This window comes from Lolium perenne, chromosome 4 (genome assembly GCF_019359855.2).
Source record: "Lolium perenne isolate Kyuss_39 chromosome 4, Kyuss_2.0, whole genome shotgun sequence".
In the NCBI taxonomy this organism is placed as follows: Eukaryota; Viridiplantae; Streptophyta; class Magnoliopsida; order Poales; family Poaceae; genus Lolium; species Lolium perenne.
In genome coordinates, this window is record NC_067247.2 from 337,223,509 (window position 1) to 337,232,970 (window position 9,462).

Consider the following 9,462-nt stretch of genomic DNA (forward strand, 5'->3'; position numbering starts at 1 on the left):
TTATAACAAATTGCTTAACCATATATAATGCTATGATAAAACAGCTAGAACAAGGCAAACATAGCGATATCGGCATCCACCACAACCCTGATTTTAGTCTACAACTCTAACTTCTCTTGTGAGTGTTAGTGTAGTACAGTTAGCAGATTATTTCTTATGACTACAAGTGTACTTACTAAGCAGAGCAGCAGCTGCTAAAAATCACCATGCTGCTGCATAAGAAGCTCGAGTAGGGTAACTGGATGGCGATCAGGCCAGTGGTTGTGTGGGTAATGCCTGCAGTTTGAAGAGGCAAGTATATATGCATCATATACAACACGAAAAATAACAGATTTTCACAAATTCGTAGGAAATGCAAGAGCATTTGAAGAGGCAAGTACATATGCATCATATGGTTCATTCCTCAAAGGCAAAAGTCAGGTAATCCTTTGTTGACATATGGCAGAACTTGCATTTTGGTATAAGTATGCTGTAGAAACAAATTGACAATTTAAAATGATCTTAAAAATGTAGGTTTCATCTTACACACCTTTGCATGGGCAACCTCGAAAATTCGAACAATCATCAAGATATTCGGCGAATTCTATTGTATCATCTTCATCTGGTCTACAGGTAACAAGATAAGTCAAACTTTTAGTTCTTTGATTGGTTTCAGTCATCTTGAATCTATTTGTCTGAATCTGTTTCTTAATCAGTAAACAATACAACATGTTTTGCTTTTATTCAGGTTCAATTCTTTGAAGATCAACAGCATGTAGAGTGTACACAGGTATATGCACTATAAACACAAAAGGAAAACTTTCAATTTGCACGTACAGTCTACACAGGTGGTTTGCACTTAAAATAGTTAACACATAGGCAGTATTGAAGAAATTTTCATTTTATATGATCATATGGACTACACTATAGTTAACTTAACTTGTATTCCTGTAGCTGACATTTTGAATGACAAATGTTTGTCCTTTCTACAGGTTTTTCCGCCCTGTCACTTAGACCTACAGCCTGCAAGCATAGATACCCAAGAAAATGCAGTGAGTGTTAGAACCATCAATTCTGAAGAAATGAAAGTAGTATATATCTCATTGTATATATCTGATATTAACATGAAAAATGCAGCTGAACTTATCACAAGGCAGTGGCATGACATACTCTCAAATGATGCAGACCATTGAATCAATGCAATTTTCTCAGGTTAATGCACAAACAAAAAGTTCTATATGTTCTGCCATTATTGAAAAAAATAATGCAAAAATTGATTGAACTGATGTTTTCATATTTTCAGCAAGGTGAGGGTAGTTTCATGGATTTGCTTACTGGACCAATGGGTAATGAGGTAATAAAATGTTGGTCAATTTTGACAAGACCTACAAAACATTTCATGTTTAACACGTATTATATTTCTCTAATTGTCCTTTACTGTGAAATTCCAGAATCAAATGTTCATGATAACTGGCAGAAGTGAATATGTTCATAACAGTGATGAAGATTATGCTCATGGAGGTAATGCCTGCAGTTTGAATGACACATGCATGAGAAATTGTCAACCATATGAGTATTCAGATGCTCAAGGGGATAGTGCATACAAATACAATGATACATGGGTTAATCCCCCGCAGTCAGGTCAGAACTCGGACAACAGTGATGGTGTGGAACAAGAATGCTCTCAGCCTGACATTCCTGATAACCGAGAGGAACCGAACGTTGCTAGCACAGTTGATTTAGAAGGAGAAGAAAGTGATGGTGAAGTAAGGTCAGTGGGAGAAGATGTTGTACAAGAATTTTCTCAGGAAGATATCGAAATATTTCTTGAGAATGAAAGTCTAAATGCCGCTCAAACATGCAGTTAGGAAGTGCGTAGCCACCATGTACCACATATTGATCAGGTTTTTGATACACATGAGGCTGCTTTTGAGTTCTACAACACTTACTCAGAGATAATTGGGTTTTCAGCTAAAATAGCAGGAAACTATCATTGCAGAAAGAATAATAAAGCAACTAGGTATACTTTCAAATGCAACCGCTCTGGGAAAGTTTTGGATGAAGAAGCTAAAGCAGAAAGGAAGAGAAAAAGAGATCTGAAGAGGCAAGAAACTAGAAGGAAGAAAATGCAAGAGAAAGGAGAGACTGAACCTTTGAAGCCTTCACCACAGCCAGGCGTTCTACCTAAAGATCAACCTAAAAAGAGAAAAAGAAACAATGTGGAAATTACAGGTTGTCTTGTTGAAATGATTGTGACTCTCAAAGGAGATAAAAGGGTGATAACTAGTCTGAATATGGAACACAACCATGAGTTGAGCCCGCCCGAAGAATCTAGAATTTTGAGGTCACATAAACACATGACAAATGAAGAGAAGCTTTTCATAAGGACATTTAATTCAGTGAAGCTTCCGACTAGAAAAATCATGGCAATACTAACTTACTTGAGAGGTGGTTGTTCCAGGGCTGTTCCATATACCAAAAAATTTGTGAGCAACTTAAGAACTGCAATGAGAAAGGAGAGCAGGCTCAATGACATGATGCAATCTCTTGAATATTTTAAGAAGAAACAATCTGATGATCCAAGGTTCTACTATGATTTCAAAGTGGACAAGAAAACAAATACAGTGGAGAACATTTTCTGGTGTGATGCTACATCTAGAAGAATGTACGAGCTATATGGTGATTGTATCAGTTTTGACACCACATTCAAGACCAACAGATACAACATGTCGTTTGCCCCTTTTGTTGGAGTAACGGGACATGGCGACAACTGCCTTTTCGGTTGTGCCATCCTTCAGAATGAAAGTGCAGAGACATTTGAGTGGTTATTCATAACTTTCTTGAAATGCATGGGAGGAAAGTCTCCAAAGACAATTATAACAGATCAAGATGCAGCTATGGCAAAAGCAATTCCTGCGGTTTTCATACACACTGTACACAGAAATTGCCTTTTCCATGTTGTAAAGAAAGCTGAAGAGAAGCATCCAAAATGTTTTGGAAAAATACCTAATCTACACAATGAATTCAAAGACAATATCCATTTCCCATTGACAGTGGCAGAGTTTGAAGCATCATGGCAAGAAATGATACAGAAATATGAAGTCGGCAACCTTAAGTACTTGAAAACAATGTGGGAGAATAGAAAGAAGTTTGTACCTGTATTCTTCAAGAATGACTTCTTCCCGTTCATTCACAGTACAACAAGGAGCGAAGGCACCAATGCTATTTTCAAAGATAATGTTGGATCAACATACAGTGTCAGCAGCTTTCTGACTGAGTATGATAAGATAGCAGAAAATATTGAACAAAATGAGATACATGAAGATTCCATCACAAGGACAACAACACCTACATATTGGTGTGGAAATGATATGGAAGTGCATGCTGGAAAGATATACAATAGGAAGATATTTTATAGGTTTCAGAAGCAGCTGAAATTTACTTCCTATCTACATGTACAAGAGGTTGAGACAAACAAGAAATATGAAGTGTACAAATCTGGCCTAGCTGCAACAAAAGATTACAGGACAAGAAAATACCTAGTTATTGTTGATTTATCAAGTGAAGATTTCAGATGCATTTGTTCCAAGTTCAACAAGGATGGAATTTTATGCTCTCATGTTCTTAAAGTTCTTATCCATCTAAACTTCGTACAAATTCCAGAAAAATATTTTATTGCTAGATGGAAGCCAAGAGAGAAGAAAGATATAAGAGATTTGAGGTACAATGTACCTTTGGAGATGACAGGAGATTGCAGCCAACTGAGATTTAATGTGCTATTCAAGGTTTGCATCAATGTAGCATCTGATGGCTCAAAAAGTAATGAGAAATACTTGTTTGTCACACAAGAAGTCAAGAAGATTGTAGAGAAATTAGATGCAATGACATTGGCTGAGGACAAAGCAAAAGAAGTAGATCCCAAAGATAAAACTAATGAGCAAGTTGGTGATCTTGGTGATATTCAAAGTGAATATGGTTACTTAAATGATCCCAAGGTTGTGAAGTCTAAGGGAAGACCAACTATTTCAGCAAAGCGAAAGCCAGATGGAAGGTACAAGACATTTGCAGAGGAGTTTTTGGGGAAACAACAGATTACATGCGGCCGCTGCGGGTCACATTACCATAATATTCAAACATGTGAAAATTTACACTTGGATGCATCATTGTTTCCAAACAACAAGAAGTCGAAAACTAACCCTAGAGGTATAAACTATGTGCATAAAGAAGCTGGTTTAATTTTGTCATATCTATTTTTTTCATCTAACAAGTTTGGTATTAAATGTATTTCAGCAAAGAAAAATGATACAGATGCAAGTAGCAAGAAGGCAAGAAAGACAAAAGAGAAGTAATGGAAGACTTACATCATACAGACAACATGATTCGTCTGCATGGTTGAGTGTGATGCTTCAGATTCAGAAAGTGAAAAAAGAAACAATTAGAACAACTGATATAAGTTGTAGTAAAAAAGAGATTTAAACTATGATTGAGTATGAATTGTAATTCTTAATATTTCACTTTGTGTGTAAGAACTATTCTATGTCTATTATAAGTGATGTCCTATGCATTATGTTGAATGATATGTTCTTAAGATAGAACACACAGATTAAAACCTTATGATGTACTAAATGATATGTACTGAATCAAGTACACAAAAGAAAAATGGTCCAATTCTTGGCACAAACTTTTATGTAGCAAGATGGCAGCCTTTTCAAATCTCACTAGATAAGTACTCTAAGTGAGGAGCTAAGTATATTTTGCAAGAAGCACAAGACAACCGACATGCTAAAAAGGTGTTTCCTAGCACATATGTTATTTGCCTTATAAAATAGCTTGCGTAAAACAGTACTTTGAACGATTAATTTTTTTGGACAAACAAGCACATTTCCAACTACATGTAGCCATTTCCTCAGAAAGTTATATCAAGAAATATCAGCACAAGGAACAGATTTGCTAATATCACCATGCATTCGGGAGTAAAATATGACAGTAAGTAGATAATGGAGGACAAAAACAAACCTGGAAGTTTTGACAGTAAGTAGATAAGGCAGTGTCCGATATGCTTAAACAGCGGCACAACGCTGGAACTCAGCGCTGAAACTCAGCATATCTTTTTTGAATAGTACAAAATTAAAACAACATTGGCAAAGTGCAAAGGAAAATGATTGCAGAAAAAATGTATGATGTGCCAAATTTACTTAGAATTATAGAAAAGAGAAACTCTATATATATATGAGAGTGGATTATGTGACCGGGTGTATACGTGAGCACGCGTTCGTTACCGTTGGATTTGCTTTAAGATGGTGGCCTCACAAAACGGAACCAAACGGCGTCAGGTCTATTTTATCTGGCTGCAGACGACCGCATCCGTGCTTGTCCGCGTCGCACACAGTGTGTCACACTAACCCGAGTTGGTCTCCTAGCGATTAAGTGCTAAAACATGGGAATAAAAATCGCTCCCCCAATGCCGGCCTGGAGCCCCATCACCGCCGACACCGAGCCCTGTTCAACGCCGCCTACTCCCCCGCCGGACAAGCATCAGAGCGCCATCAGAACGCCGCCGACCTGGCCCGTAGGCTGAAATCGTTCGAAACAGAGTGGGCTCATCACTGATTCTCCTCCCTTCTCTTTGCATTCCATTCGATTTAGAAAGAAACAATCTCGTCTGCTCTCGAGATACACCATTATTCAAATTGAAACGCACCTTATTCGTATCATTCTGTGCAAAAACAAGAAAAAAAATGCTCCAATTCACATCGATTTCAACCTCTTTTTCCTCACTCCTGATCAAAATGAATTTTCGCAGCAACACTGAACTACTGCAAACGCATCAGCTGGTGAAGCAAATCATTCTCTCCCTGTTTCAGCGCCGCAGCCTCAGCCCGACGAGCGACGATGCCCATACCTGTCGTCGTCGCCGGCGGCCCGCCTGGCCCTCCACGTCTCGTACTCAGCGTTGTCGATGGGCAGCTCGTGGCGGCAGAGCGGGCACGTGTTGCGGATGGTGAGCCAGGGCAGGATTCAGGCGCCGTGGTAGAGGTGCGCGCACGGCAGCCTCCTGGCCGCCTCCCCGGCCTCGATGCCGTCCTTGCACACCGCGCACTGCGCCGCGCCGCCGGACTCGGCGACCGCCACCGTCGGGAGGCCCTCCACGGCGGCCCTCGCCGCCGCCCGCCCGCCCTTGGCTGGGGGATCGTGCTCCGCCTCCGCGGCGAGCTGCCCGAACAGCGCGTCCTCGTCGTCGTCGAGGAAGTACGAGTCGACGCCGGCGCCGTCGTCGTCGTCGAGCAGGAGGCTGCCGAGGCTGTTGGCGGCGAGGAGCACCTCCCACTCGAGGCTGCGCACCGCGGCGGCCTCGAACTCGCCGTCCCCCTGCCGGCGGCGACCTGCTCCCACTCCTCGGCGTCGCTGAGCCCGAGGCCGTCCCACTGCTGGGGGTGCGCCTCCTCGTGCTCCTCCAGCTGCAGGCAGTCCCAGCAGAGCGGCAGGCCCACCTCGTCCGGCGCCACCAACACGACGGCCCCGTCCTCGTCGTCGTCGTGGAAATCGAGGCCGAGGAACGCGGCGGCGGGTTCTTGCTGCGCGGCGGTACCTCACCTCGACTGGCGCCAGCACCTTTTGACCCCAGAGGCTCGATTTTGGCCGCTGCCCCTCGAGCTACCGTCGACGGAGCACGCCAAAGAGCAGCTGCAGAGGAGATTGATGTTTTTTTGGGCGCCACGGCGAGGGGAAGTAGTGAAGGTGGAGCAGGTGAGAGGATAAGGTTGTGCTTCAACCTTTTTTTAACGGACGAGCCACACCGTCAGACACGTGTCGATCATTGGATGCGTGCTCACGTATACACCCGGTTACCAGGCTTTTTTCGATATATATATTATGAACATATATGAACACACATAGTTGTAGTGTGCAACAGATATAACTGAAAGAACGATTGTAAGTTGCCCAAAACATAACATCAGCAGATGGGGTTGTGTCAACTCATAAACCTAGAAACTATAGCACATAGTGGTTGTGCATTTAGCCAAAAACTATATCTTCGATTAGGCCCTCAAAATCTATCAGTGAGTTCGACGTAAAAACTCTCTTTACATAAAAATAAAATAAACTTGGAACCAAGAGGCAATAATAAAATAGTTATTATAATATATCTTTGTGTTTATGATAATGTTTACATACCATGCTATAATTGTATTAACCGAAACATTGATACATGTGTTTTATGTGAACAACAAAGAGTCCCTAGTAAGCCTCTTGTATAACTAGCTTGTTGATTAATAGATGATCATGGTTTCGTGATCATGAACATTGGATGTTATTAATAACAAGGTTATGTCATTATATGAATGATGTAATGGACACACCCAATTAAGCGTAGCATAAGATCACGTCATTAAGTTATTTGCTATAAGCTTTCGATACATAGTTACCTAGTCCTTATGGCCATGAGATCATGTAAATCACTTATACCGGAAAGGTACTTTGATTACATCAAACGCCACTGCGTAAATGGGTGGTTATAAAGGTGGGATTAAGTATCCGGAAAGTATGAGTTGAGGCATATGGATCAACAGTGGGATTTGTCCATCCCGATGACGGATAGATATACTCTGGGCCCTCTCGGTGGAATGTCGTCTAATGTCTTGCAAGCATATGAATAAGTTCATAAGAGACCACATACCACGGTACGAGTAAAGAGTACTTGTCAGGAGACGAGGTTGAACAAGGTATAGAGTGATACCGATGATCAAACCTCGGACAAGTAAAATATCGCGTGACAAAGGGAATTGGTATCGTATGTGAATGGTTCATTCGATCACTAAAGTCATCGTTGAATATGTGGGAGCCATTATGGATCTCCAGATCCCGCTATTGGTTATTGGTCAGAGAGAGGTCTCAACCATGTCTACATAGTTCGCGAACCGTAGGGTGACACACTTAAGGTTTGATGTCGTTTAAGTAGATATGGAATATGGAATGGAGTTTGAAGTTTTGTTCGGAGTCTCGGATGGGATCCAGGACATCACGAGGAGTTCCGGAATGGTCCAGAGAATAAGATTCATATATAGGAAGTCACTTTCCAAGTTTGGAAATGATCCGGTGCATTTATGGAAGGTGGTTTCTAGAAATTATCCGGAATAAATCACTATGGAAGGAGGAGTCCCGAAGGGACTCCACAAACCCTAACCAGCCAACCAAGTGGGAGGGTGGAGTCCATGGTGGACTCCACCTCCTTGGCCGGCCACCCCACCTAAGGGAAAGGTGGGAGTCCCACCTTGGGTAGGACTCCCTCCTTGAGTAGGTTTCCCACTTTTGGGAGTTTTTGTTGTTGGGGTCTTATTCGAAGACTTGGACTACAACTCTTGGGGACTTCCACCTATATAATGAGGAGCCAAGGGGAGGGGCCGGCCACACCAAGCCACTCTTGGCCGCAGCCCCCAAGTGGCCGGCGCCCAAGCCCCCCTCTCCCCAAACCCTAGCCTCTCCTCCTCCACATAAATACTCCCGCAGCGCTTAGGCGAAGCCCTGCCGGAGTTCTCCACCACCACCGTCACCACGCCGTCGTGCTATCAGGATTCCGAGGAGGATCTACTACTTCTGCTGCCCGCTGGAACGGGGAGAAGGACGTCGTCTTCATCAACACCGAACGTGTGACCGAGTACGGAGGTGCTGCCCGATTGTGGCGCCGTGATCAAGATCTTCTACGCGCTTTTGCAAGCGGCAAGTGATCGTCTACCGCAGCAACAAGAGCCTCATCTTGTAGGCTTTGGAAATCTTCAAGGGTTAGTCTCGTTCATCCTCTCGTTGCTCCCATCTTCTAGATTGCATCTTGGCTTGGATTGCGTTCTCGCGGTAGGAAATTTTTTGTTTTCTATGCTACGAATCCCTACATGCATATGTGCCATGAACCTGGAAAAAACAAACAGACAAGTAGTCAGTTACTGGAGTGTAATAAAGATAGTAGAAAGACTTATGACTAAACAGCTGACAGCTCATGATCATAAGCTCTCCACTTCATATTAATCATAACCATTGTATGTACCCATTTGCATAAACTATTATAAGTTGAAAGCAAGAACATGTCTATTGATGTTAAATTCTTTGGTTCGAGTACTTTGCATCTTTGTGGCATGATGGGATGAAGCGGCTCGGGCTAACTTTACATGACCGCGTTCATGAGACTTGCTCCACGTTCGACATGCAACTTGTATTGCATAAGTGGCTTTGCGGGTGTCTGTCTCTCCTACCATAGTGAAGATTCAATTTACTCTTTGTATTGACAACACTGTATCACCGTTGTGGTTCATGTTCGTAGGTAGATTGGATCTTACTCGAAAACCCTAAACCACGTAAAATATGCAAACCAATTAGAGACGTCTAACTTGTTTTTGCAGGGTTTGTTGATGTGATATGGCCATGATGTGATGATGAATATGTATGAGATGATCATTATTGTATTGTGGCAACTGGTAGGAGCCTTATGGT

At 42.3% G+C, this 9,462-nt stretch overlaps 1 pseudogene; it reads right to left on the reverse strand.

The window, feature by feature from the left end:
- Positions 1-5,514: 5,514 nt before the first annotated feature.
- Positions 5,515-9,023, reverse strand: LOC127347911 (E3 ubiquitin-protein ligase CIP8-like; annotated as a pseudogene).
- Between the last annotated feature and the right edge of the window lie 439 nt (positions 9,024-9,462).